Source organism: Chinchilla lanigera, unplaced genomic scaffold, assembly GCF_000276665.1.
Source record: "Chinchilla lanigera isolate Chin_1 unplaced genomic scaffold, ChiLan1.0 scaffold00113, whole genome shotgun sequence".
NCBI lineage: Eukaryota > Metazoa > Chordata > Mammalia > Rodentia > Chinchillidae > Chinchilla > Chinchilla lanigera.
In genome coordinates, this window is record NW_004955514.1 from 4,610,714 (window position 1) to 4,638,149 (window position 27,436).

General features: G+C 41.9%; 1 protein-coding gene and 1 long non-coding RNA gene across 2 annotated transcripts in view; one reads left to right on the top strand and one right to left on the bottom strand.

Moving 5' to 3' along the window:
* Nucleotides 1–27,436, bottom strand: part of Stk32b (serine/threonine kinase 32B) — a 251,523-nt gene that overhangs the window by 143,210 nt on the left and 80,877 nt on the right. The window lies entirely within an intron of this gene.
* On the top strand, nucleotides 14,035–19,838 carry LOC102024370. Its single transcript, XR_264512.1, has 2 exons — nucleotides 14,035–14,430; nucleotides 19,373–19,838. It is a non-coding gene; the product is annotated as an uncharacterized LOC102024370 (long non-coding RNA).

Here is a 27,436-nt window from a genome sequence, read left to right on the forward strand (position 1 = left end):
CGGCTTCGCGCCCATCCGGACCCAGCCGTCACAAACACCGGGCAGGTCTTTCCGGTTCTCCGCTCATCACTCACTGGGAACCTTCAGACCTTCCTCACTCAGTTTTAGCGAAAGAATTGAACATGGGCTTTGCTCCTTGCAAGTCACACATGCTTTCGTGCAGTCTCCCACCCAGGCATCCGACCCGCTCCTGGTTTCACAGTCTGGGAGTCCCCGGATTGGGTCCAGTGTTGGTCCATAGTCCCCAAGAGTTCCGGTGTTTAGGATGGAGCCTTTGGCTGGCTTTCATTTAACCTGTTCTGTAGTGGGCAAAAATATACCTAATAGTATATTATTATGCGGGCCTGGGGACACAGGCATATAATACCAGCACTTCGGGAGGCAGAGGCAGGAAGATCACAAGTTCAAGTATAACTTCTGCAGCTTAGCAACTTAGGGAAACCCTGTTTCAAAGTTTAAAAAGGGAAGGCTAGGGATGCAGCTCAGTGCGAAGGCCCTGGGTTCAATCCTCACTAGCGCACACACACAAACACACACACACACACACCTGCACATATACCATAAACACACACATGCACACAATAGTATATGGTCAGTGTTTGGGTGAGAGATGCTAGAAGTTGGAAAGGAATTACACATAAAGAGGTTTAGGGTTGATCGAGCATTTCACACTCTTCCTTTCACATCGTTTTGCAAAGACAGCCTAACTGGTATCCCCAGGGTAGAGCCAGGCCTCTCAACCTCAGAGAGATCCAGGGGAAATATTAAAGACCACAGGGATGGAGCAAAGAGACTCAGGCCCAATTCCAATCTACACTCAGCATTCCTCTGCACAGGCCAAGTTGTAAGAGGCCACCCTGCACTTGGGACAGCAAATGATCTCGATTCAGATGATCGCAAGCCCTCAGTCTTCCATTTGTATCCCCTGGTGATTGCAGCAGTTCTTCATCTAACGTTTCACCTCTTCCTGGAGTTCACACCACCTCTCAGCTGAGTCCCATCTGTGAATTTAATTAGCCAGCTGCCACTGTGGTCTTCCAGATCATTAATTAAGATTTTCTTTGAAATAAGACCTAACCCTTTACCCTCAGCCATTCCTTGGAGATCTCTGTGAGCTCTGAGGAGACCTGTTTATTTTAACCTCACATTATATGCTCAGTTTGCAAGCTGAGCTTTTAACTGTGTCATCTCAAAAAGTTAATTTCTCCAGTGACAGCTCTCCATAGGGTTTGTCAAAACCCAGGCACAAGAAATTGTTTCCAATGCTTTAATGCTGTTGTTATTATTAGGTAATTAAGAGAAGGATTGATATCATTTACTGTGCATCCATGGTGTAAGTCCTAAACCCACTCATGCATTGGATTATCAGGACACTAACGCATCACAGGAGACCCAAAATACCCATATACTTATCCCTTTCGTGCAGGAAACCAACACCTAGAAAGTTATCCTAAAGAACTGAATCAAAATCAATATTTTCATCATTATCAAGTATTGTCTCTAGCTGATCCCATTACTTAGTAATAGGAGAATGACTAAATAAAAATCATCACCATGCTGTTACAACAAAAGTACTTGGAATATATCAAGCAGAAAATAAAGATTAAAAAAACTTAATGTCTACCACAATGACATAAAAGTATATATTTATGGCCAAAGATCGCAGTGACCCAGATAAAAATGAAAATTCAATATGGAGTTATAAGATTAGGGTAGGTTCATCTGTGTGTTTAAACTAATACACATTTTTACCGGAGAAAAACCAAAAAAAAAAAAATTAATGCACATTTTAAAGATAAGGTTGTCATAACTCAAAATATTTCATGAACATTTTAGCGTTCATGGTGTGACTCAGGATGCTGGTGCTACTGATCTGCTATAACAAACGTGTCTGCACTTTCCCACAAACCTGGGACCTCACCGTTTTTCTGCACCCAGAGGTACAACCTTCCCAGCACCCTGAGGTGCTTATGTTTATGCAGTGAATACAAAGAAGGGAAAGTGAAAAACTATAGTTAATTCAAATTAAAATCTTACTTGTGATGACATCAATTGAGATAAAATATTCACAAAACATACCCCTGAAATGGAGTTGTATCAAGAATATATAAAAGGCTTCTACAACTCAGAAGTCTGCCTTGCTCAGAACCTTTATGCAGAGCCTTAGACATCTTCGCACTGTGTGCACAGCAGGTTGAAGAAGCAAGGAATACTTTCCTAAGAGCAGCCTCCATCTACCCGCAGGATGAGTAAAGATATCCGTGCTTTCTCATCTCAAAGGTGATGTGACTCTGATGGGGGAGTTAGGCACCACTGCCCTGATTCTAACACAGGATCAAAGAAAGTTGCTGGAGAAAGAAATGATTTCCTAATTTCAGCACTCAAATCACTGATTATCTGTATGAGATAAAAGAAGTATCAATCACTACCTCACACTGCAGGCAAAGGATAATTTGGAATAGATAAGCAACCTGTGAGTTCAATATAGTTTCTAGAAGCAGCTAAGCAGAGTATCTTTGTGATCTGAGGCAGAAAAAAAAATCATAGACAAAAGAAAAGGAAGCAGTGAACATAAAGAAGGGAAAATGATGAATTGTAGTTCATTTAAATTAAATCTTACTTGTGATAACATCAACCGAGATAAAATATTCACAAAACATATCCCTGACAATGGAGTTTTATCAAGAATACATAAAAGACTTGTACAACTCAACAATTAAAAAATATAAAAATAGATGAAAGACTGTGGAAGCACTTAGCAAAGGAAGGATATATAATTATCAATAAGGAGAAGAAAATTTCCCAACATCATTAATCATCAGAGAAAAAGAAATTAAAATCACAAAGAAATACCAAGGCACACTGACTCCAAGTGCTAGAATTCATAAGACTGACAACTCAGCAGAACCTTTACAGGACAAGAGAGAATGGAATGACATAGTGCAAGTTTTGAAAGAAAAAACCTGCCAGCCATGAATAATATATTTAGGAAAGCTATACTTCAGAAATGAAGGATAAATGAAGACATTCCAAGAGAAGTAAAGACTGAGTGAATTCATCATACCCAGACCAGCTTTATAAAAGATGCTTAAAGAGAGTCCTTCAACTAGAACTGAAATAAGGGTAACTATCATCATGAATATATACAAACCACTAAAGAGCAGAGACCCAAAAGATAAATAGAAAAGAATAAAGATGCATCAAGGCAGTAAATCAAGCTACCAAGATGGACAACATAAGAGGAACAGAAGAACAGAAGGTATTCAAAACTACCAGAAGAAAATTAACACATAACCTTGAATGTAAATAAACAGAGTCTTTAATAAAAAGGTACAGATTGGTTGAATGAATAAAGCCAAGACTTAATGACAGGCTGCCTAAAAGAATTGCCCTTCACTAGTAAATACACACATAAACTGAATGGGAAATGATAAAAAAAAAACCCAAGCAAGTGGAAACCCAAAGGGAAAAAGAATAAGCTGTACTTATATAAGACAGAACAGATTTTAAGACAAAAACTATAGAGACCATTATGGCTTAGATCTACAATGGTCCCAAGGCCCACATGTTTGCAAGCTGATTGGATCTGGGGTCTTATAGCTGACTTCTTTTGGGAGGTGGGGTCAGGCTGGAAGGGGTGGGCACTATGGACATGACCTGGAAGGCCAAGTCTCCCCACCCAGCTCCTCCCTTGACTCTCTACTTTCTGTCTGACCACTAGGGCATGAGTAGCTTTCCTTTGCAGGTCCTTCCCCATTCTCTTCCTGGACTGGAACCAGACTTCTACAAACTGAGCCAAAATAAACCTTTCTTCTTCTGAGCTGTGGGTATTAGGTATTGGGTTTCAGTGATGAGACAATGACTCAGACAGTGACAAAGTAGGTCCCTATACAATGATTGAGAGACTGACTTAAAAAGAAGCCATAATGATCATAAATATATATGTGGCCAGTGCTGGAAAACCTAATTTTATAAACCAAATATTATTAGATCTAAAGGGAAAACAGGTTCCAATACAGTGATAGTGGGAGATGTTAACACCCAACTTCCATCAATAGACACATCTTACAGATAAAAAATCAACAAAGGAACCTCAGTTAAAACTGTATTATCAAATGGACCTAAGAGACTTTAAAGAACATTTCATCCCAAAACTGCAGAAAACAGTCTTTTCACTGGCAAATGAAATATTCTCCAGAATACAGCATATACTTGGCCATAAAACACGTGTAACAAATTCCAAAATATCAAAATAATATAATATATTGTTTTCTGACCACAATGAAATAAAACTAGTAATCAACATGAAACAAAAATTAGGAAATTATTTAAATACATGAATAGCTGACAATACATTATTGAACACACAATAAGTCACTGAAGAAATCAAAAGAGAAACTTAAAAATGTCTTGAAGAAATAAAAACACAACATATCACAACTTTTGGGACACAGCAAAAGCAATACCAAGAGGGAAGTTTATAGCAGAAAATGTCTATATCAAAAGACAGATTTAGCAACACAATTTAATGATCCATTTCAAGGACATGAAAAAATAAGAACAAACCATTCCCCACATGAGTAGGAGGAAGGGAATACCAAATATCACAGTAGAAACAAAACACCAAAACCTCCCACAAAAGATCAGTGAATCAGAGTTAGGTTTTTGAAAAAATAAACAAAATTTATGAGCCTTTAGCTAGACTAAACAAGAAAAATAGCGGTGGAGGTTTATTATGGTTTATGTCTGGATGTCCCCCTAAAGCCTCATGCAGTCATGGAGGGAGGGCTTTTCGGAGGCAGCTGAATCTAGAGTTTGTAATTGGTTCATTGTCTAGTGCTGGGATTGGCAGTGTGAGTGCAGCACCTGCCCTAGGGCAGGTAGCCTGCATACAATATAAGGGAGAGAAAGAGGCTTACTCCTCCCTTTTGTCCCTTTTGTTCTTGTTGCTTTTGCTGCCTTCCACAGCCATGAACTGTTGCCCCTCTGACACACCACCCTGCCTTGGAGCCAGCTGAGTATGGACTGAAACCTCCACAAACCGTGAGCTAAATAAACCTTTCCTTCCTTCATTTTGAGCATCTGGTATTTTGTCTCAGCAAGGAGAGAAAAGTAACCAATTCAAGGCTAAAGATATAGCTAAGTGGTAGAGTTTATGTTTAGCATGCAGCAGGCCCTGGGTTAGAGAGAGAGAGAGAGAAAGAAAGAAAAGACAGAACCAAAATGAATAAAATCAGGGATGAAAAAGAAGTCACTCTAACTGATACCACAGAAGTACGTATAAAGGATCATTAGGGATGACTATGAAGAACTAAATAACAACAAATTAGGAAATCTATAAGAAATGGATTAATTTCTGGACACATATGATCTATCAAAATTGAAGATATGGCAAACCTCCAAGGAGTAATCAAAACAATAGACTACGCTTAAATTTTAAAAATTGTATTACAGTAAAAGACTTATGGCTATTCATGCCCCTTAAATATCCCCTGCCCACTGCTCCTTTTTTTTTGGTTTTTTGGTTTTTCTCCGGTATCAGGAACCAAACTCACAACCTTGCACTTGCCAGGCAGGCGCTTTGCTGCTGAGCTAAATCCCCAGCTCCCCCACTGCTCCTTTTAACACACTTATTCTACTGTTCTTGCCACTTAATCAAGCAGTTCTGGAAGCCCTCCTTTGTGAGTGTCTTTATTTAGTGGGATAAAATGTACAGTGAATGTTGCTTCCAAGTGCCACTGAACAGAAAGACAGGCTCATAAAAATATGATGGTGTGTCCTCATCCAGTTATTCGCTGAGTCTGGTAATGTGCAACTTCTGAATCTTCCTCAAAGTGAAAGTGACTATGAGAGGTAAACTTTTTAAATTGATCAGGATCTTGAGGAAGCCACCATATGGCAACTAATGATACTCATGAAAGACGACTTCCAGAGCTGCTTGAGAAAGTGGCAAGCACAATAGTGTAAGTGTGCTGAAGCAGTGGGTGAGGATTTTGAAGGATATGAATGGCCATATGGTTTTTACCGTAATAAGTTTTTATTTAATCACACACTATATTTTTGGATCACATCTTGTATTGAAACAGACCCATAACAAGTAATGAGACTGAATCAGTAACAAAGGTTTTCCAACAAAGACAAGCTCAGTACCAGATGGCTTTGCTGCTGGATTATAGCAAAATTTTAAGGAAGAACTAACACCAATTCTTCTCAAACTATTCCAAAATATTGAAAGAAAAGGAATTTTCCAAACTTTCTATGAGGCCAGCATTACCCTTATTAGAAAAACCAGATAAGGACATAATAAAAAAGGAAAACTGTAGGCCAATATCCTTGATGAATATAGAAGCAAAAATTCTCACCAAAACAGGTGCTAGAAAATTAAAGCCAGCAGCACATCACTCACATGACCAAATGGGATTTAGCTCAGAAATGAAAGGATATTTCAATATGTATAAATCAGTAAACTTAATACACCACAGCATCAGAATAAAGGATAAAAGTCATATCCTTTCAATAGATGCAGAAAAACATTCACTAAAATTCATTATTGTTCTCGATAAAAACTTTAAATAAATTAGGTATAGAGTTCTATCTCAACATAATAAAAGCTATATTTGACAGTCACATGTTCAACACCAGACTGTATGAGAAAAGCTGAAAGCATTTCCTCTAAGATTTGGAAGAAAAGGCTATCCACTCTCACTGCTCTTCTTCCACATAGTGCTGGGAACGGTAACCAGGGCAATGAGACGAGAGAAAGAACTAAAAGGTACACAGACAGAGGAAGTTGATAACACCCACTTACAGATGATATGATTTCATATGTAGAAAAAAACTGGAAGACTTTAAGAAAAAGACTATTAGATTAATTTTTTGATTAATTTTGTATGCCTATAGCTGGTAATTTGAACAACTACTTTGAAGATAACAATATGCAACGTAACAACCATTGTTGATTTCCTATCTTGTTTTGAAATTCTGTATCATTTTTAATGTTCTTTTAAATTTTTTATTCTCTTTGAAATAAAAAAGACTATTAGAAATGAATTCAGTAAAGTCGCAGGACACAAAATAAATGTACAAAAATAAGAAGCATTTTTATACACTATTGACAAACTTGCTGAGAAGGAAATCATGAAAGCAATCTCATTCACAATACTGTAGTTCTGACAAACCAACAAATCAACCATCCAACCAACTGACCAACTGATCAGTTAACCAACCAACCAACCAGCCAACCAACCAACAAACAAACAAACAAACATCTAGGAATAAATTCAACCAAGGAAGTGAAAGACTCCTACAGCAAAAATTATAGAACACTGATGAAATATTAAAATGCAAAAAAAGAGAAAGACTTTCCATGTTCATGTATTGGAAGAATTAATTAATAATTTATTAAAACATCCATACTATGCAAAGCAATTTACAGATTCAATATTATCTCCATAAAAATACCAATGATGCTCCTCACAGAACTAAAAAAAAACAGTCCTAAAATTCATACAAAAGCACAAAGGCCCTAAGTAGCCAAAGTATTGAACAAAAAGAACAAATAGAGGCATCACAGTACCTGCTTGAAGACTTACTATAGCTGTTGTGTGAGCAAACCAGCATGATATCAGCATGAAAACTTACCAAAGGTCCATGGCCAGGACAGAGAGAGTCCAGGAATGAAGCCACAAATATATAGGCAACTTATGCTTAACAGAGACCCCAAACAAATACCAGAAAAGACAGCCTCTTTGATAGATGGCACTGGGTGAAAAAATGTGTATCCATATTTGGACAATTGAAACCTGAGCCCTACTTTTCACCCTATATAAAAATCAACTCAAAATGAACCAAATACCTATATATAAGATCTAGAAATATGAAACTACTACAAGAAAAAAGAGAAATTCTTTTTAGACACTGGAATAGGCAATGAGTTTTTTAATAAGACCCCAAAAGCACAGAAAGCAGAAATAGACAGATGGAATTATATCAAGCAAAGAAGCTTTTTCACAGCAAAGGATACAACAAAGCAGAGAGACAACCTGTAGGACAGGAGGAAACATTTGCAATTATTCAGTGATAAAGAATAACTATCTATGAAAACACACACAAAAAAGAATAACTATCCAGAGAATACGAGGAACTAAAAAACCAACAACAAAAGAATCCAATTAAAATATGCACATGGTCTGAACACTTTTCCAAAGAGGAAGTGCAACATTTTAAACATCTTTAGCTATGGATAAGTCCAAATTAAAACCACAATGAGATATCATCTAACTCCAGTAAAAATGGCAATTATGAAAAACCAAAAAATAATAAATGTTGGTGAGGATGTAGAGAAAAGGGAACTCATATACTGTTAGTGGGAATGTAAATTAGAATAGTCATTATAGAGAGTGATCTAGCAGTCCCTAAAAAGCTAAAAATAGATCTGTCATATGTTCCAGCTAGAAATCCACATCAGATACATGCATTCCCATGTTTGTTGTGGCACTCTTCATAATAATCAATGTAGAAAATCAACCTGGGGCCCATCAGTGGATGAATATATAAAGCAAATGCAATATATATAGAATCTATTCACCATAAAAAAGGAATTCTGTCATTTGTAACAAAATGGGTGGGACCGGAGGACATTAAGTAAAGTAAGTCAGACATCACATGCCTAATATCCACAAGTTCTTTCTCATAAGTGAAAATTTGAAAAAACAAAAACAACAGCAGCAAAAACCCTATCATGAATGTAGAATAGCAATTACAGAACCTGGGAAAGATGAAGGGAGGAGAGATAGAGGAGTTGAAAAATGGGCCCTAAAGCACAGTTAGATAGAGAAGTAACTTTCAGCATTCCACAGTACTGTGGGCAGATTGTAGTTCAAACTATTATGGATTTTATGAAGAGTTGGACATTCTTTTCTCTTTTTTTGTCTTTTTGAGACAAGGTCTTGCTATGCAGTTCAGGCTGGCTTTGAGCTCACTTTGCAACCTAGGCTGGTCTCGAACTCACAACCATCCTCCTGCCTCAGCCTCCCAAGTGCTGGGATTACAGGCGTGCACTATCACACCTGGCATATGAAGAGCTGGAAGAGAGAACTGCAGTCTTCAAACATAAAGAAATGACAAGGAGAGAGAAATGCTAACAATCCTGGTGATTAGTGTATGCTGTACACATAAATTGAAACATCACCCTAAGGTATGCTATGAACATGTGTATTTGTAATATGTTAAAAATATTCATTGATGAAAAATGTCATGTAAATCTATACAAATACTAAACATGCAGACATATGAACAGGAGGGTTTCTTTACCCTTTTATAATAGACTCCACTCCCCAAACCTTGAAATTAACCCAAATACCCAGCCATGAGAAAGTGGTTCAGTGTGTTATGGTGAGTTCTTACTACATGACACTCTGACACTATTAAAAACAATAATGAAGACTTTATTTAATAATATGACTAAAAGAAGGTAATACAGTATTTATATTCACATGAAATTCTGAAACAGACTAAAAGAAACTATGGTGATAGAAATAAGCAAAGTGACTTCTCAAAACATAGTTAGGGGGGCTGGGGATTTAGCTCAGCGGCAGAAGCGCCTGCCTGGCAAGCGCAAGGTCGTGAGTTCGGTTCCCGGTACCGGAGAAAAACCAAAACCAAAACAAACAAACAAAAAAAAACATAGTTAGCAGGGTTGACAGGAAAAATATATAAATGAAAGTCCAAGAAAGAGACAGAAATATTCTATATGTTGCTAAGACTGTGGGTGATGTGGGTGCTTTTGTCAAAATTGATCCTTCATCAAAAACAATCAAACTAATCCTTGCATCCAAATAAAATAATACCCTAAGGTGTTTGTATATCATCACCTGTACAATACACTTTGGGGAAAAAGGAAAAGGGAGTATTGAGTAGATGTGCTCCCCTGACATGCTGAGTCCATGTGGTGGTCTGCCTGGCCAGGCGACTCTTTGTACAGGTGGACAGAGGTGGGCAGCGGTGAGCTCTGCAGCAGTAGTGTTCAGGAGATAAAAAGCAGAACAGCTGTTTTCTGTGAGGGAATGGATGTCAACCGTGCTCCAATAGAAGTTCTGCAGAGAAAGGCCAATGGGAACACGAGGGCTGAGATCCCATCGTGGCTTTATGAGACTGGGTAGAGTGTGATCTTGTCAGCAGCTAGCAGCCAGAGCCACGCCCAGACACTCCTGCTGAGACACATACATTGTGTGAGCTCTGCTGACCAATGTGGGCTTCCCCCAGGGACGGGCTTCTGTCTCTTCCTGGCCTTAGTAAGCACCAATGCTCATCAACAAACATTTTCTGAACCCCTACGGGTATTGAGAACTCTCTTTTAATGGCTCACAAGCTAGTGGAGAAAGAGCTGTACAAAGGAATTTAAGCATGCTAAGACAGAGGTGTGGGAAGAGACCATCAGCTGCTTGGATTAGGGGAGGATGAGGGAAGGCTTCAGGGTAGAGCTACTGAGTTTTGAGCTAAGCCTTCTTCCACGTGAGTATAATTCGGTGGCTTCACTTGGATTATTAATTTGTAAAAAATTAAAAAGTAGAAAAGAGTATTAAGTGAATATATGCATTAAGTGAATATATATCACAGAGTATTAAGTGAATATTGACTCAGATCCTATCATTCAGATCTAAACTGTGAAACCTTTATAAGGCTCTTTCTTGCTAGACGCCTCTGTTAAGTGCCCTCTGTGTACTTAGTGAGAATGGGATCACATTTTGCATTTGTTTCATACATACACAGATATGTATGTTTTAAATGTGCTTTGCCATATATTGTCACTAGCTCTTCATAACGCATGTGAGTCCCTATTGCCATTTTATTGGCTGTGCAGTATTCCATAACAGAAGTTATGTCATTATTTAACCAGATTTATTCAGGGTCATTTACAATTGTTTCAAGCTACTTGGCATGGCTCACAACTGTTTATGCTGGTCTTGAAGAAGGAAAGCTTCCAAGAAGACATAAGAGGGGAAGAAGAAGAAAGGATTGCAGATGCCAAGGCATAAAATAGGCAGCAGGCTTTGAGAGAAAGAAGTCATTCCGCGAAGCTGGAGCCCGGCATGTGTACGGTGTCAGAGAGCTGAGGTGGGAGGGGAGATGGTGAACACACACAGGTCTTAAAGGTCAATTACAGATCTGTGTTTGACCCTCCAACCGTATCACAAGTTTGACACAGCAGAGCAACACCAGCAGCTTTGCATTTTAAAAGATCCCTCCTCTCTTCCTGAGTGTGCTGTCTGTAGCCTTCTGCATGCAAATCTCGGGTGTCTGTTCTAATCACTTGGAGAGTCACCTCCTGCCCAGACCCCAGGGACTCAACTCTACATGTGGAGAGTCCTGGCTTTGAGCTGTCACCATAGAGACCTGGACTCTTTAGACAGCTATGTGGGAAGCTGGGCTCAGCTACGACGTTCTTTCCATTGGTCTGGGTGCCCGGCTGCTGAGCAGACTGGCTGGGGTGCATTTCAGGTGACCCTGTGGGGAGTTGGCTGCAGCTGAGAGTGCAGAGCGGGTGGACAGAATGGGCCTCAGGAGGCTGATAGGTGAGGTGAGCATTCTCCCACTCCAAGCTTATGGTTTCCAAATAGAAGATCAGCAAGAAATCCAAAAACTGCCCATGCCGAAGTGTAAGAGAGTTAAAGGAGGAAAGTGCCAGAAGCCAGGTGGGGTCTCTCAGCCAAGCAGGGGAGCAAGGGGACCGAGCAAAAGACACACAAAGTCAGACTGGAGTCTGAGAAGTAGAGAGTGAGCTTGCGAGAAAGGAGACAGGTGTGGGGCCCCAGCTGGGGGAGGAAAGAGGGGGAGAGTTCCCCGCAGCTGGGGCGCTTGGGGAGCTGTGTGGTGTGATTCTCCATGCCCCTCTCTTTATTTTCTTGATAGCACAACTTTTTAACATTCTATCTTGATTTCTATTGTTTTTCTGAGTTTCTGTGTGCTATTTCTTGGTCGTTGCCCTGAGTATTACAACATACACACGTGACTTTTCTCAGTCTACTGGTTCAAAATTTTATCATGTCAAGGCAAAAGAAGAACCCTCACTTTTTTCTAGGTCCCCAGTACGGCTTGTATTTAGATGTCCCTCCAAAGCCATGTGCTCGTAGGTGGGGATTTTTGGAGGTGGCTGGATCTAGGGCGTGTGAAAATGGATTAATGTACGTGATAACTAAATCAGTCCACTGACAGTTTAGCATAGTTCTGGGTGTGGGTAAGGGGAAGACTCGTCCTGTGTGTGGGTAACACCATCCAATGGGATTGTGCCTGGATGGGACACAAGGGGAAGGGAGGCTTGCTGTTCTTGATGCTTCCTGCCTGATTTGCCATGGTCTGTTTCTCCCCTGCCATGTCCTTGAGCTCTGCCGCCCTGCCTTGAAGCCAGCAGACTGTGGACTGAAACCTCTACACACTGTGAGCCGAAATAAACCTTTCCTCCTTTAACTTGTGGGAGTTGGGTATTTCACCTCAGCAACGTGAAAAGTAACGAAGACAGTCCCTTCACCTCTTCCACGGTGAATATTACTATCCTGTGTATGGGATGGGGGTACAATTTTGTTTCCATGCCTAAATATGATTTCTAAAACTCCTATAAAAAAGGATAGTCTACTATTTATACCTGTAGTTCTCTTTTTCTGAAATTCTGTTTCCCTTCCTGCTACTCAGAAGTTATTTCATCATTTTCCTTTCATCCTCAAACGTTCTTAACTTTTTAAAGGTGGGCCTGCTAATTAACACATTCCTTTGGTTTTCCTTCTTTGGGGAATGTCTTCATTCACCCGCATTTCTGAAGGACAGTTTCACCGAGTGTAGAGGTCTTGGTTGCTTTCAGACAAGGATCTTCTGGTGTTCTAATTGGTGTCCCCTACAGATAAGGTGTCCTTTCTCTCTGACTTTATGAAACTTGTCTTTAATGTTCAGTTTTTTAGTTAGTGTCACGGTGTGAATTTCATTATCTTACTCAAACCTTTCTGGGACCCTTGAATCATATGTTTAGGTTTCTCTAGTCACTTTTCTGCCCTGGGACAAAATACCTGACATCCACAAGGTAAAACAGGAGAGATTTATTTTGTCTTATGGTCTTAGTAGGTTCAGTCTATTACTGGCTCCATGGGAGAAACATCATAGTGGAGGAAAGCAAGGAATATGAGAGAGAGACAGAGAGACAGAGACAGAGAGAGACAGAGAGAGACAGAGAGAGAGACAGAGAGAGACAGAGAGGAGAAAGGAGGTAGGGACAAGAACACACCCTTCCAGGTCACACACCTAGTGACCAATCTCTTCTGACCATGCTTTAGATCTAAACCTTACCAGTCTCCTATCAAATTTTGGAAAATTTCAGCTAAGTTTCCTTTAAATCCTCTTTTAAATTCTCTCCTTTTCTTCTTCTTTTTGATACTTCAGTGATATGAATGTTCCTGAAACTCTGTTCTTTAAAAAAAATTTCCCAGTCTCCTGTTTTCTGTTATTCAGACTGGGTGAATTCTATTGATTTGTCCTCAAGTTCACAGATTCTAGTTTCTGTTGTCCGTATTCTTCCACGGCTATAATTTGTGTTATTGTACCTTTCAGCTCTGTAATATCCTTTCAGTTCTTTTTTATAACTTCTATTTCTTAGCTCAGCCCTTTTTTTTTCTCATTTGTTTCAAGATATTTTGTAATTGATTGCTGGAGATTTGTGAGAAGGCTGCTTAAAATGCCCATTAGATAAAGCTGACATCTGATTCGCCTCCTGTTGGTATCAGCTCATTGTCTTTTTCATTCAATTTGTAATTTCTCTAGCTATTGGTATAATGGGTGATTTTCCTTTGTATCCTGGACCTTTTGTCCAATACATGTGGAGACTCAGGGTCCTATTTAAATCTATTCTGGGGGCCAGTTGCCCTGTTTCTGTGTAGCATGCAAGTCTTGGTCCTCTGGGCCAGCAGTGTCCTCAGAGCCTTTGTGACATGACAGTGACCCGCTTGGTGTAGCTGACGCTGCCGGGCTCTTGTTAGCCCTGGTAGGCGCTGACTGTGGGTGCAGGAAGGGCTTTCCCAGGGCAGATACTGGTGTTTCTTGGTGGAAGAGGGGACTCTCAGGCCCTCATGGCGCCCTAGCCACACTGCCTTTCGTGGCTGGGTCTCTGCCACCTTGTCTGTCCACCGTCTTCTAGCTGGAGACGAAAACCCATGTCCATGAGGATGAAGAGGCTTACAGAGGGACACTGCTTGCCTCTAGGTAGGGGAGCAATACGTGGGCTGGGCCCCCTGTTGCTGATGGGGAACTCCTGCCATGGTCCCATTTCCACTCGGTCTTTCATGGAGGAGTGGAGCATCGGCCTACAGGGACAAAGTCGTCCTCAGAACAGCCCTCACCAGGGAGTTGCTCCTGTGGCCTCTTCTCGCACTGGAGGATCCATGTGGACAGGTAAGGGTTGGTGGGAAGGGCAACACCTCCCGGATTCCTCCTCCTATGGCCTGTGAGCCACAATCAGCCTTCTTCCCCCTAAGAGCACTGCTGGGCTCACCTGGGGCTTTCCACAAGATTCCCCCATCCTGGGTGAGAAAAGGACCACCTGGGCCACCTCTGTTCCTAGGTAGGACTCGGGAGATGTCAAGTCTAAGTTTCTCCTGTCCTTGTTCTCGGCCGGAGAAAGGACATTATCTTCTCTGCTCCTGCCCAGCGGCCCAGGGCAGGCTGTGGTCTCTGCTCCTCCTCTGCATTGCAGCTGTATGCGTCCTGGCTTCGAGAGGCCAGTTAATTGGACTCGCGTCTGCCAGCAGAGAGAGTGGACAAACATGGGAGGAAATTGTTAGCAGCAAAGAGGAAGGGAGGGGGCGGGGAGCCAACAATTTGTTGAAGGCAATGAAGTGAAGCAAGTTATGCCTCCTGCTAAATTACCATATGTGCTAATTGTATATGCACCAGTAATTGTTGGCTGCTGCTCATTTACATTTGATTATTATATTTGCCGCTTTTTAATTGCATTTGAATATTTCTGCCGCTAATACCGTTGAGATCATCATTAGCTGTCAAAAATTCGCAGTGCTTCTTCTGTTAATGAAATGCAGGTCTGCTACCCGAGCCTTCATCTAATCCAAATAATGCCAGCAACAGTTGTGATGAGGATAATAGTAATGAGGATGCTGGTCAGAGTGTCCACTGGGTCTCTGGAGCTGTCCTAGGTACTGGTTCGCAAGAGAGTGCAGAACTTTGCATTTAATAGACCTGAGGTTTGTTTCTGGCTCAGTTCTTTATGACTGTGTGACTTTAGGCAAGGTACTACTGTGTGACATTGGGCAAGTTTCTAAACCTCTCTGATCCTCAACATCCTCATGTCTAAAAAAAGCATACAATGCAGAACTATTGGGTAGAACTAGGAACAGCAATAGGTTAGATGGCCTGGTGTGTGGCAGAGACTTGGTAGATGGTGATTGCTGTTTCTCTCATTCACCCAGAGATCCGCTGGTCTTTCTCTTTGCTAAGGGCCCCAATATCACTCCCTGGGCCGATGCAACTACCTCCCAGCTGAAGTTTCTGGCCCCTCCCCCTCTCCATTAGCTGCTTCGCAGCCAGTGTTCCTAACGCACAAATCTGGACGCATGTCTTGTCCATGTTCACAGATTCAATGGCTCTTTGCAGCCTGCAGGGTGATTTCCAGGCCTCAAAACTGCACGGACAGGGCCAGGCTGGGGCACTGGACAATGGTATGAGCTACCCAGGCCCCCAGAGGACGGCAGACTCACCCTGGCTGCAGGGCATGCTGAGGACACAGGTTTAGAATAGTTTCAGCTGCAAAGCACTGCCTTGGCCAGGGTGTCCCCTCCCTGGGGCCACCCCAGTAGAGCAACCAACTCCAGAGAACTCTCAGCTTCAGGGCACTGTGAGGTCTCTGAGGCTTTGCGGGCATGCGCCAAGGCGAGCTGCTCTTTCCACCCTCCTCTGCCTCCTTCCCTACCACTCCTTCCTGCACAAGTGAGTCCCGCAGAGCGTCCCTAGTCAGGCGCCCCTGAATACCTCCACCTGGTGATTTCCACCCACGTCTGCTCCCTGAGTAACCACCTTGCAACACGGTTGCTTCTGCAGGTTTGTTTGCCACACTGGCAACAGACATGTGCCGGTGCTTTTCCTTCCCAAATGCACCTTTCCCTGGCAGCTCCCTGCCTTTCTCCTGCTTCTCTCCCTTTCCAGAAGGCTCTTTCCAACTTAGCAGCCCAGAGAACCCCTGAGCCTCCAGGGAGGCTCAGATCGGATGCCACCCCCCCCTGCTGTTCCAGCAGTCAACATCTGGGCCTCTGGGCGGGTGAGGCCTGTTTGGGCCTCTGGGCAGTGCTGATCTCACTGAACCGTGACCTCCTCATTAGCTGTCTGCTTTCGGCCCAGCTGTGTGCCCCTTCTGGCCACATCTCAGTCACCGCAGTGCCTGGGTCTGGTGAGCGACGGGAGGTAAGCAAATTTCTGCTTAATGTACAGAAATCTCCCCATGCCCGGTGCTGGGAAACTGATGAGTGTTTGGTGAGGATGCTGCTTCTGTGCACTGTTGGAGAAGCTTAGCATCGTTTGGAAGCTTCCTCCCTGTTTCACTTAGCAAAGACTTGCAGAAAATCCTGAGAAACTGTACATTGTGGTGCATAAGGTTCTCACTGCAGTGAGCTACGCTGGCACAGGCTTCTTGTGGGGAAGAGGAGGTTTACTCCACGCACATCTTTGGAGGGCCAAATTCCAAGACCCAGGAGCAGCTATTTCAAATGGGAGCAGAGAAAAAGGACGGGGTGGAGGGCTCAGTCTGTGTGTAACCTCTCTAGAGGGAATTCCCACAGGGATCCATGAGAAACACCCCACACTCAGGATAACCTAAAGAGCTCGCTCCAGACCCTGGCTCCCAAAGGGTCCCCTGCCTCCCAACAGCACCCTAGTCACCATGGAGCCAGGGGAGACGTAAACCGTGTTCCCACCATAGCAGCGCATGTGTACATGTTTGCCTGTGGTCTCTGAAGGTCCCCACCAGAGGGTAAGCATCGTGGGGAGCAGGTGTGCAGGCCCTGACTCCAGCACTGCACATGCAGGCTTCTGGCGGTGGCACCATCTTGCCCCTCCCTCTTCCCACACGCAGAGGTCTGGTCTTTACACTGTCCTGTAGACTTCCTGAGCTCTGGCAGCAGGGTTAGAAAATCCAAACTGTGCACTGAGGCCTCGGGATTCTACGTCTTAACCGTTCTGATTGTGTCCTCCCTGCCCAGGGTGCGCGCTTTCCTGACGGAGTCCCTACCTCACACCATCTTCCTAGGTGTGCAGCATCACTGAGAATCCTAAAGACTGTTTGGAAACTAAATTAAGTCAAACCACATAGCTGTACCTGGGAACAACCACTCCGTCAGCACAGACCTTCTGGGTGCCTACCATGTGCTGGGCATGGTTCTAGATGCAAGGGCATTTGGAGAAGAGACAGAAGTAAAAATGCCTGTTTCTGTGGAGCTTCCTCTCTAAATGAGGTGGGCAGTAAATCAAAAGTCATGCACAGTATAAGAATGAGTGTCAGGTGCTGATAGGTGCTATAGGAATAAAATGTAGGGGCTTCATAGGTAGATTTTGGGGGGTTTCAAGTTTAGATGAAGTGGCCAGGGAAGGATTTCTTGTGAAAAGAGACGGCATCACTGAGTAAAGCCCTAGAGGAGAAAGGGGGATTGTTGTGTAGATATCGGGGAGAAACACACTCTAGGAGGAAGGCACAGTAAGCACAAAGACCCTGGGGCAGGTGTGTGTATGGCAGGGGAAGGGGCTTGAGGAACAAAAGAGGAAAACCAGGAAGGGAGTGAGCAAAGTGAAAATGAGATTGGAGGGAGAAGAAGGGCCAGATCCTGTGGAGGGCGTGTCAGGGAATCTGGCTTCACCTCTGCCTGAAATGGAAAACCCTGGCCGAGTTGAGAGAAGGGAGTGGTTAGGATTGGTGGAGGTTTTACAGGATCGCTCTGCATCTGCACTGAGAACTGATGGGCAGGGCCAGAAGCAGAATTGGGGTGACTAGAGAAGAGGCTATTATACATCCCCAGAGAGAAAATGGTGACTTGGACTAGGGTGGGAGCTGGGGTGCTGTGAGAAGTGGCTGGATTCCAGATATTCTCCACAAAGAGGAGATTTTGTTATGGTATAGGGGCAAAATAAACAGAAGGGTCAAGAAACACTGACATGTGGGGTCCCCCACGGGGGAGAATGAGCTGCCTTTACAGAGCTGGGGATACCTCTGAGAGGAACAGGTCCTGGGGAGGTGGGTAGCTGTGCTTGCCAGGCTCTGGGGATAATAAAACGATTGTGCTCCAGGAGCATTTACTGAGATGTGCGTGCGAGGAGGGTGCTGCTCAAATTACTCTGATGCATTCCCTCGTGCAATCCCCCCAAACTGGGAGGCAGGGGCTATTACGATCCCAAAGCATTGTGAGGAAACCGAGCCTTTGGAGGGTTATGTTATCTTCCCAAGGCCACATTGCTGGTAAGTGACATGAGGGTGAAGACTGTCAACTTGATTGGTTTGGGAGCTACCAAGGGGATGAGTAAAGCACACTTACAGGTGTGTTGCATGGATCATGGGGGTGTGCCCTTTGGGACTGTATCTGGTCCCTGGCCCTCTCCTCTCCTGGCTCCCATGAACAAGGCAACTTTCTTACACCTGCCCTTCCGCCATGATGTTTCCGTCCTACAGCCAGCTTACCATGGACCGAAACCTCTGACACTGTGAGCCAAAAATAGCCCTCTCCTCCTCTAAGGTGTGGGCAACTGGTAAAGTACCCCAGCAATGACAAGCTGACAATCCAGTGACTGAGCCAGGACCTGAACCCAGGCATGGTCTACCCTTGTCTCTTCACATCAATGCTGAGTCCCTGCTCAGTATCATTAGAATTTCCTTTTTATTCTCTAGCTTGATCCTCACAGCACTCACAACTCATAGTCTTCATTATTGTATCTTATTGGATCTAACTATGCTCAGGTCACCATTCTAAGTGCTTCTTATGAACTGACTTGCTCAGGATGCTCAGTGGGACCCTCTATAGACACAGAGAGGTAAAGGAACTGAGCAAAGTCACTCGGTCAATAACGGAGGAGCGGTGTTTGAACTCAGACAATCTAACCACAGCCACACTCTGTCCTACTGTATTGTTTAAAGAAGATGGGGGACACTGAAGAGTTTTGAGCAAAAGTGTTACAATATGTGTTTCAAAAGGGTCTCTGTGCTGTGCTGAGAGAGCCCAAGAGCGTGAGAGCCCAAGGGTCGAAGTAAGGGGACCCCTGCTGGCTGGGAGAGAATGGTTATGGAGGGCTGGGGAGAAGCTGCCATGTCTGGACACTGCTCCGCCTTGACTCACCCATTTTCTAGGTGTCTACTCCATGCTGGTGCCAAGGAGACCCAACTGCTGCCCTCACAGAGCTCATGTCTCATTAGGAAAGGAGACAGGAAACCAGCAGCAGCACTGCATGTGGAAGGGAAGCTTGGGATCCAGTGGAGCATATATCTGAGAGGCTTGACCCATGGTAAGTCCAGAGCTGAGTTCAGCTAATACAGAGCTGGTGGGCTCACTCAACTTGGAGAAGTTCTTGAAGAGGACAGTGGGTCCTACCTGGACCATCAAGCAAGAGAAACAGCAAAAAAGCATTCAGACAGATAAGGCAGCCAATGTTCAAATCAGGCTAAGTGTGTCAAGAATAATGGTGCGATAGGTCTAGACCACCTTCCAACAACTACAAGATGTATACACATTCTTCTCAGCAGCTCTACATTCTCCAAAGTACACCATACTTTAGGTCATGGAGCAAGCCCTAACAAATAAAAAAAGTTGAAATAATTTATTGCATCGTATTGGATCAAAATGAATTGAAACCAGAAATTGATGACAATTCACTTTTGACCAATTAGTAGGTCAATGAAAAAATCATGTAGGAATTAAAAATTCTAGAATCAAAAGAAAATGGAAAGACAACATACCAGGTCCTCTAGGGTACAGTAAAGACAGTTCTACCTGGGAACTAGAAAATTGAAATTTATACTATGATTCTTACATCCAAAAATCAGAGACATCTCAAGTAACCTAATGTTGCATCTCAAGATCTTAAAAAACAAGAATAAGCCAAAACCAAACCAGTAGAAATAAAGAAATACTAAAGATTAGAGCTCAAATTAATGAGATAGAGACTAAAGAACAATATATGGGGTCAATGAAACAAAAAGTTGGTTCTTTGGAAACAGTAAAAAATGAATTCAGCAACACATTTAAAAGATCACAGATCACGATCAAACTTAATAATCAAGATCATACACCATGATCAAGCAAAGAAGTTTCAACATATACAAATCAATAAATGTAATATACAATATAAATGGAATCCAGGATAAAAAATCACAATATTCTCTTAACAGACACAGAAAAATAAATGACAAAATTCGACATCTCTTCATGGTAAAAGCCCTAAAGAAACTAGATACTGAATCATTACACCTCAATATAGTAAAGGGCATATATGATGAAGCCACAGCCAATACCATTCTGAGTGGAGAAAAACTAAAAGCTTTTCCTCTCAATGAGGAGTGAAGCAAAGACGTCCACCCTCACCCCTCCTTTCAATATGGTTCTTGAAAATGTAGCTACAGCAATTAGGGCATAGGGAAAAACTAAAAGCAATGCAAAGAAGAAAGAAAGCCAAATGGTCGTTATTTGCAGATGACCCTCAAGACTCAAAAGACTTCAGAGGTGATAAATGAACTCAGCAGTGCAGCAGGATATATACACAATATTAAGGAATCGATAGCTTTACTATATGCACATAATGTATTAGCTGAGAAGGAAATCAGGAAAACTATTCAATTCACCATAGCTTGAAATAAAATATGTACATATCAATCTAACCAAGGAGGTGAAAGACTTCTACTATGAAAATTTTGGATCACTGAAGAAAGAAATTCAAGAAGATGCCAAAATATGGAAAGGATTCTGTTCATGGATTGGCCATTAATATGTCAAAATATTATATATATATATATATATATATATATATATAATATATTTATAATATATTAAAATATATTACATATAGTTAATATTAGTCAAAATACAGTCAAAACCAATGTACAATTTCAATGTATTCTCTACCAACATCTTCACAAAACTAGTTAAGAAAAGCAAAAATTCATATGAAAGCCCAAAAGGCCCAGAATAGCTAAAGCAATTCTTGTTCTTCAAAAGAACAAGGCTGGAGGGATCACAGCAGCTGATTTTAAATTACACTACCAAGCCACAGTAGTGGCAAAAATGACAAAACGACATGGTACTGTGACAAAAGCAGAGATAAGGACCAATGGAATAGATTAGAGGGCACAGCAACAAACCCGTACAAGTACAGCCATCTGTACTTGCATGAAGGAGACAAAAACATACACTGGAGAAGAGACAGCCTTTTAACAAATGGTCCTTGGAAAATTGAATATCTACTTGTAGAAGCCTGAAACTAGATCCTTATCTCTCACGCTATACAAAAATTAATTCAAAATGGATAAAAAACCTAGGAATAAAACCTGAAAATTTGAAATCAATAAAAGTAAACATAGGGAAACCCTTGAGGTCATAGGCATAGACAAAGACTTCCTGAATAGGACTACAATAGCACCAGAAATAATAGCAAGAAGCAACCGGTGAGACTGCACTAAATGAAAAAGCTTCTGCACAGCAAGGGAAAGAACTAACAGAGTGAAGAGACAGCCTATGGCAGGGGTCCCCAACTCCCAAGCCATGGACAGGTACCAGGCCTGGGAAATTGGAATGAGTAGTGCATGGGGGAGGGAGTGAAAGAGGCTTCCTCTGTATTCAGAGCAGCTCCCCATCGCCTGAATCACTGTGTGAGCTCCACCTCCTGTCTGAACAGTAGCAGCATTAGATTCTCACAGGAGTGTGAACTTTACCGTAAACTCTACACATGAGGGATCTAGGCTGTATGCCTCTGTGAGAATCTAATGCCTGATGATCTGAGGTGGAGCTGAAGCAGGGATACTAGCCCTGGGGAGCAGCTGCACAGATTAACACTAGTAGAAAGGTTTGACCACACAGAGACCATAAGAAATCAATTGCTTGCAGACTCAGAGCAAAACCCTATCAGTGAGTGGCAAGTGACAAATAATCTGCATCTGGTGCTGCTGGCTTTAAATCAGAATTCAAAGCTTATTTTAATCTGCATGTGGCCCTCCTATTATTTATTCATAAGTCCTGTCTGCACTTCTTTCCCACAGTGCACACTGATCTCAGTCACAGTTTTGCTAAGCCCACATGCTAACCCAAGCCCAAATGAGTAAAAAAAAAAGTAAGTAAAAAACAAATATTATTTGAATTCTTCATCCAGAAGTGGGGAAAAACGCAATGATGAGACAGCAGAAGACTCAAAGACTGTTACCAAAAAAAGCTTTCATTTAAAGAAAAGACCAAGAGTCCTACTTACATTATGGATTCATCGAAACAGGTCATTCATATTCTCCAAGCCAATTTTGTGTAATATGAGGCAGCCAGCTATCCAACAAAGGCAAGACACCTTTCAAATTACTTCCTTACATGAAGACCAAGCACCCTGTATTAAAAGATGAGCTTTGGGATTTTTTCCAGAGGGCAAAAAGTAAACATGAAGAGCAGAAGCAACTGCTGAAGGCCACCACTTCATCAAAAGTGTCTGCACTGAGAATAGCATTCTGAGTGGCTAATCACACTGCTAAAGCTGAGAAGCCCTTTACTATTGGTGAGGAGCTGATCCTGTCTGCCACTAGGGACATTTTTCATGAACTTTCAGAAAAAGCTGCAGTTCAAAAGGTGGTATATAGTCCCCTTTTGAATGTTACCATAGCTAGCCAATCTAAGGAAATATCAAAGGATACTGAGGCACTATTCTTAGCGAGGACTAGTAAGTCACCTTGGTTGCAATTCACGTTGATGAGTCCACTGACACTGACAACAAGGCAACACTTTCTGTGTGATATATTTTTCACGAGGAAGTGCATGAGGATATGTTATGTTCGTCTTTGTTGCCAACCAACACCAGAAATACAGGGCTAGTCAAATCTTTGAGTAATTATACATCAAGAAAACAGAACTGGTCATTTTGTGCTGGTGTATAAAAGTATGGAGCAGCGTCCACGACTGGACAGCCTTCTGTTTTCACTTCTCAGTCAAAGTGATCACTTTTGAATATGAGTCTCTGCACTGTACCATCCATACAGAAATGGCGGCTAGCCAAAAATGTCATCCGAACTTAATAATGGTTTTAGGATGTGATTAAAATTAACCACATTAAAGTACATGCCCCTAACTCACATCTGTCCATGCCCCTGTGTGAGGAGATGGACACAGAGCACACACAACTTCTCTTAGACACAGAAGTGTGATGACTCTCTAAAGGTAGATCACTGGTGAGAGTTTCTGAGTTAGGAGAACCACTCCAGAAGTTTCTTTTAGAAAAACAACCACCACTGGCAGTACATTTCAGTGACACAGAATGGGTCACAAAACTTGCTTACATCTGTAATATTTCCAACCTATTCAAAGGATGCAACCTGTCACTTCAGGGGAGAACAACAACTGTGTTCATATCAGCAAATAAAGTGACTGCATTCAAAGATAAATTAGTTTATGGGGTTGAAAGGAAACATTAAGATTTTCTGATGTGTTTCAAACATAGCAGAGATTTTGAAAGAGACAGAGCCAGGGCCTCCTTTCTCCCAGCTGGTGTATGATCATGTATCTCAGCTTTCAAAGGAGTTTGAGCGTTACTTCCCACTCCTCCCTACCCCAAACTGGGAAGGAATAAATCCATGACCAATTTGTGAACAAACCAGGTACATCAACTTTGTCCATGGTAGAAAAAGATCAACTGCTTGAGACTGCAGATTATGGTGGCCTTTAAAGTATGTTTGGGACAACTTCAAATCTCCATAGTTCTAGATTAAAACCCAACACTGAATATCCCGAGTACGCCACAAAAACAATGAAAAGGCTGCAACACCCTATCTTTGTGAAGCAGGGTTTCTTGTAGTGACAGCAATGAAAATAAGAGTATGGAGTAGGCTGGAAATAAGCAGCACATTTAAGGTGTCACTGTCTCCTATCACCCCTAGAGAGGACTGTCCAGTTGTAGCAAACCAAGTTTAGCGTTTTCACTGATCCTGTATTGTGGTTACTGGTATAATTATTTCATTATATGTAACAATGTAACAGTAATACTAATGAAGTATATAATAAATATAACACACGTGAATCATTCTGAAACCATTGCCTTGCCCTGTTCTATAGAAAAAAACTGTATTTTATGAAACTGGTTCCTGATACCAAGAAGATTGGGGACTGTGGGCCTACAAATTTGGAAAATCTTTCTAGCTACTTTTGCAACAGAAGATTAATATTGAAAATATATAAAGAACTCAAAAAACCACCAAAAATTGAATAATTCAATTAATAAATGGGCAAATGAATTGAACAGACACTTCTCAAAAGAAGTACAAAAGGCCAATAAATATTTGGAAAAATGTTCAATATCTTTAGCTATTAGATAGATGCAAATCAAAACTACATTGGCATTCCATCTTACCCTAATCAGAATGGCTATCATCAAGAATACAGAAACAGTAAATGCCAGAAAAGATGTGTAGAGAAGGGAAAATTTCTACACTGCTAGTGGGGATATACATTAGTACAGTCACTGTGGAAATCAGTACGGAGGTTCCTCAAAGAAATAAAAATAGAGCCACCATTTCTCCAACTATGCTACTCCTCGGTATATACCTGAATGAATTAAAGCCAGCACACTATAGGGATACCTGCATACCTACGTGTATCGTTGCACAATTCACAATAGCTAAGATATGGAGCAAGCCTAGGTGCCCATTGACATAAATGGATAAGGAACATGGATATTTATACAAAATGGAGCATTATGCACCCATAAGGAAGAATAAAATTCTGTCCTTTGCAGGAAAATGGATGGAACTGAGACCATATCATGTGGAGTAAAACAAGCCAGACTTAGAAAGACAAAATATTTCATGTTCTCCCTAATATGTGGAATTTTAAAGAGATGACAAGAAAGTAGAAGGGAGACTATTATTAGACAAGAGGAAAGGAATAAGGGGAGGGCAGCAGGGTGATTATTAAGAGGGATATGTATGAACACAGCATAAGGACTGACCCTCCCCCAGTGTGAAACCAGGAGGCAAGGAAGGCAAGGGGTGCGGGGATGGGAAATGATCAAAGTAGCTTATGTGTATGTACAGATCTGCCAAAATTAAACCCTTTCGTCTGCATATCCAATACAAAATAGCACAAAAAAAGAAGAGCTGAACTAAGTCAACTCTCACGTGTCTATGTGCTCATATGGGAATAATAGGTAAACTTGGGAGAAAAAATAAGTCTGTGCTACAGGAAGCACTTAGGCGCGAATGGTGGTTGAAGAATGCTCACCACGGGCTCCTCCCTACGCACCAATCTTCTCCCACCTCCTGCTCTCCCCTGCACCTGGCAACCTCAGGCTCCTGTCCTGGGAGCCCAAGCGCACACATTATATTCATAGAGTCAATAGTTTTCAGCCTCCAGTGAAACGTTTTTGTCAATTAAATTTCACACATATCTAAGAGACATGGTCTCTAGCTTCAAAGACATTGTGTTGCAGGGATGAAATGTTAGCAAATTTCATGTGGTGATCAGAAGCCACTGATCACTGTGTGGTCCTGGGAAGGTCGTGTCCTCTCTCCGGGCTTGATGTCTGCCTCGCCAGCACAGATGTGATGTCCTGAGGAGATCAAAGTCGACCTCCAGAGTCACAGCCCACAGCTTCCTCCCACTCGTGTCAGATTAACAGAGAACTAAAGTCACTATTTACATGCAGTATAGTCCTTAGAGGCTGGCAATGCCCTTGCACATGTTACGTGCTCTGCATATTTTACCCAATGAGTATAAATTACCCAAAAGATGTGAGTGCATATGTTCACCGGGGATGAGAGTTTTCACAGCAGTATTATTCATAATAGTCTTAAATAATAAGCAACTCAGTTGTATAACAAGAGTACAACAATTAAATGGCAGAATATTCACACAGCAGAATTGTATATAGCAGTTAAAAAAGGACGCACTTCTGGCACAAGAGTGTACCAATAGAATTATAAGACTCAAAGACACTCTGTTAAGAGAGGGGAGGTAGATATACGAGAATATTTATTCTATGATGCTACTCATATAAAGCTTAAAAAGAAGGCACACTAATGTTTAGTGAGGGAGACTGGAATTGCAGCGGCCTCCTGGAGGGACACTGACTGAGCGGAGGGAGGGAATTGCTAGGAGGTGATGGTTTTCCACATCCTCACTGGGTGGCTGTCACGAAGGTGCCATCATGTATATAAATTTATTGAGCTGTAGGATTACAATTAATTCACTTAGCTGTATATATGTCATTTCAACTAAAGCAGTAAAATTTTAAAACCTTATGAAGTAAATATGAATTAATAGAAGAAGAAAAGCAAATGGTTGTGAGGGTTTCAAAATAATACAAACAAGAGCTCTGCAGATGCAGCTATTAACCTTGTTTTGGAGACAGCAAACCCCAGCAGTATTCCTACATGCAATGACAACTAAGGTGCAGGTACCAGACCTGCCTTTTTCTCACCCTAGTCCTGGAGAGGTAAGCGAGATCCTTTTGTTCCACGCTTCCAGGGAACCAGGCTCATTTTCCTAAGGCATCTGTCTCAGCTTAAAGTGACACACAGTTGTGCTGATTATGTGATTAATGTCAGTCTGGTCAGCACCCCTGGGCTATGAAATCTGAGAGTTGTCTGATTTTGCACATGGTTGAATCCTTTACATTCCCAGCATCTAGCTGAGTGTCTCAAAGATGCTCAGTGAGTGATTTTATAGCAATAAATGAGGAATCCTGTAAGTGGAATGTTCGTAGAGGCTTCAGAATAGCTCGAATGAAAAACCAAGGCAGCAGCCTCTACTTTGTTTCATCAGCTGCATCCTTTAAGTGTATTTTTTTATAATCTTATAAAACATCTGGGTAAAACCTGAAAAATCGTATCAAAAAACACAGTAGCCATGAGATCTGAGGACAAGACCGGACTCTAATCAAGGACATTAGGAGCAGGCAGTTTACAGTCTGTTTCAGCTCAATTTAAGCTAGAATTCAATAAGAAAATGTTAGCCCAAGAATCCCAAAATGATTGGAAACTAAAACAAACAACACCAGAAAAGAAAAACTTCTTAAAATTCATGGGCCAAAGTGGAAATTACTATGGGAATTAGTAATTTGAACCGAGTGATAATGAAAACATGACATTAAAGCTTGTGTGACAGATAAAGCAGGGCTTAGGAGAAACTGGCAGTCTTCAATGCGTCACGGAAAAGAAAACAAATGCTGAAAATTAATG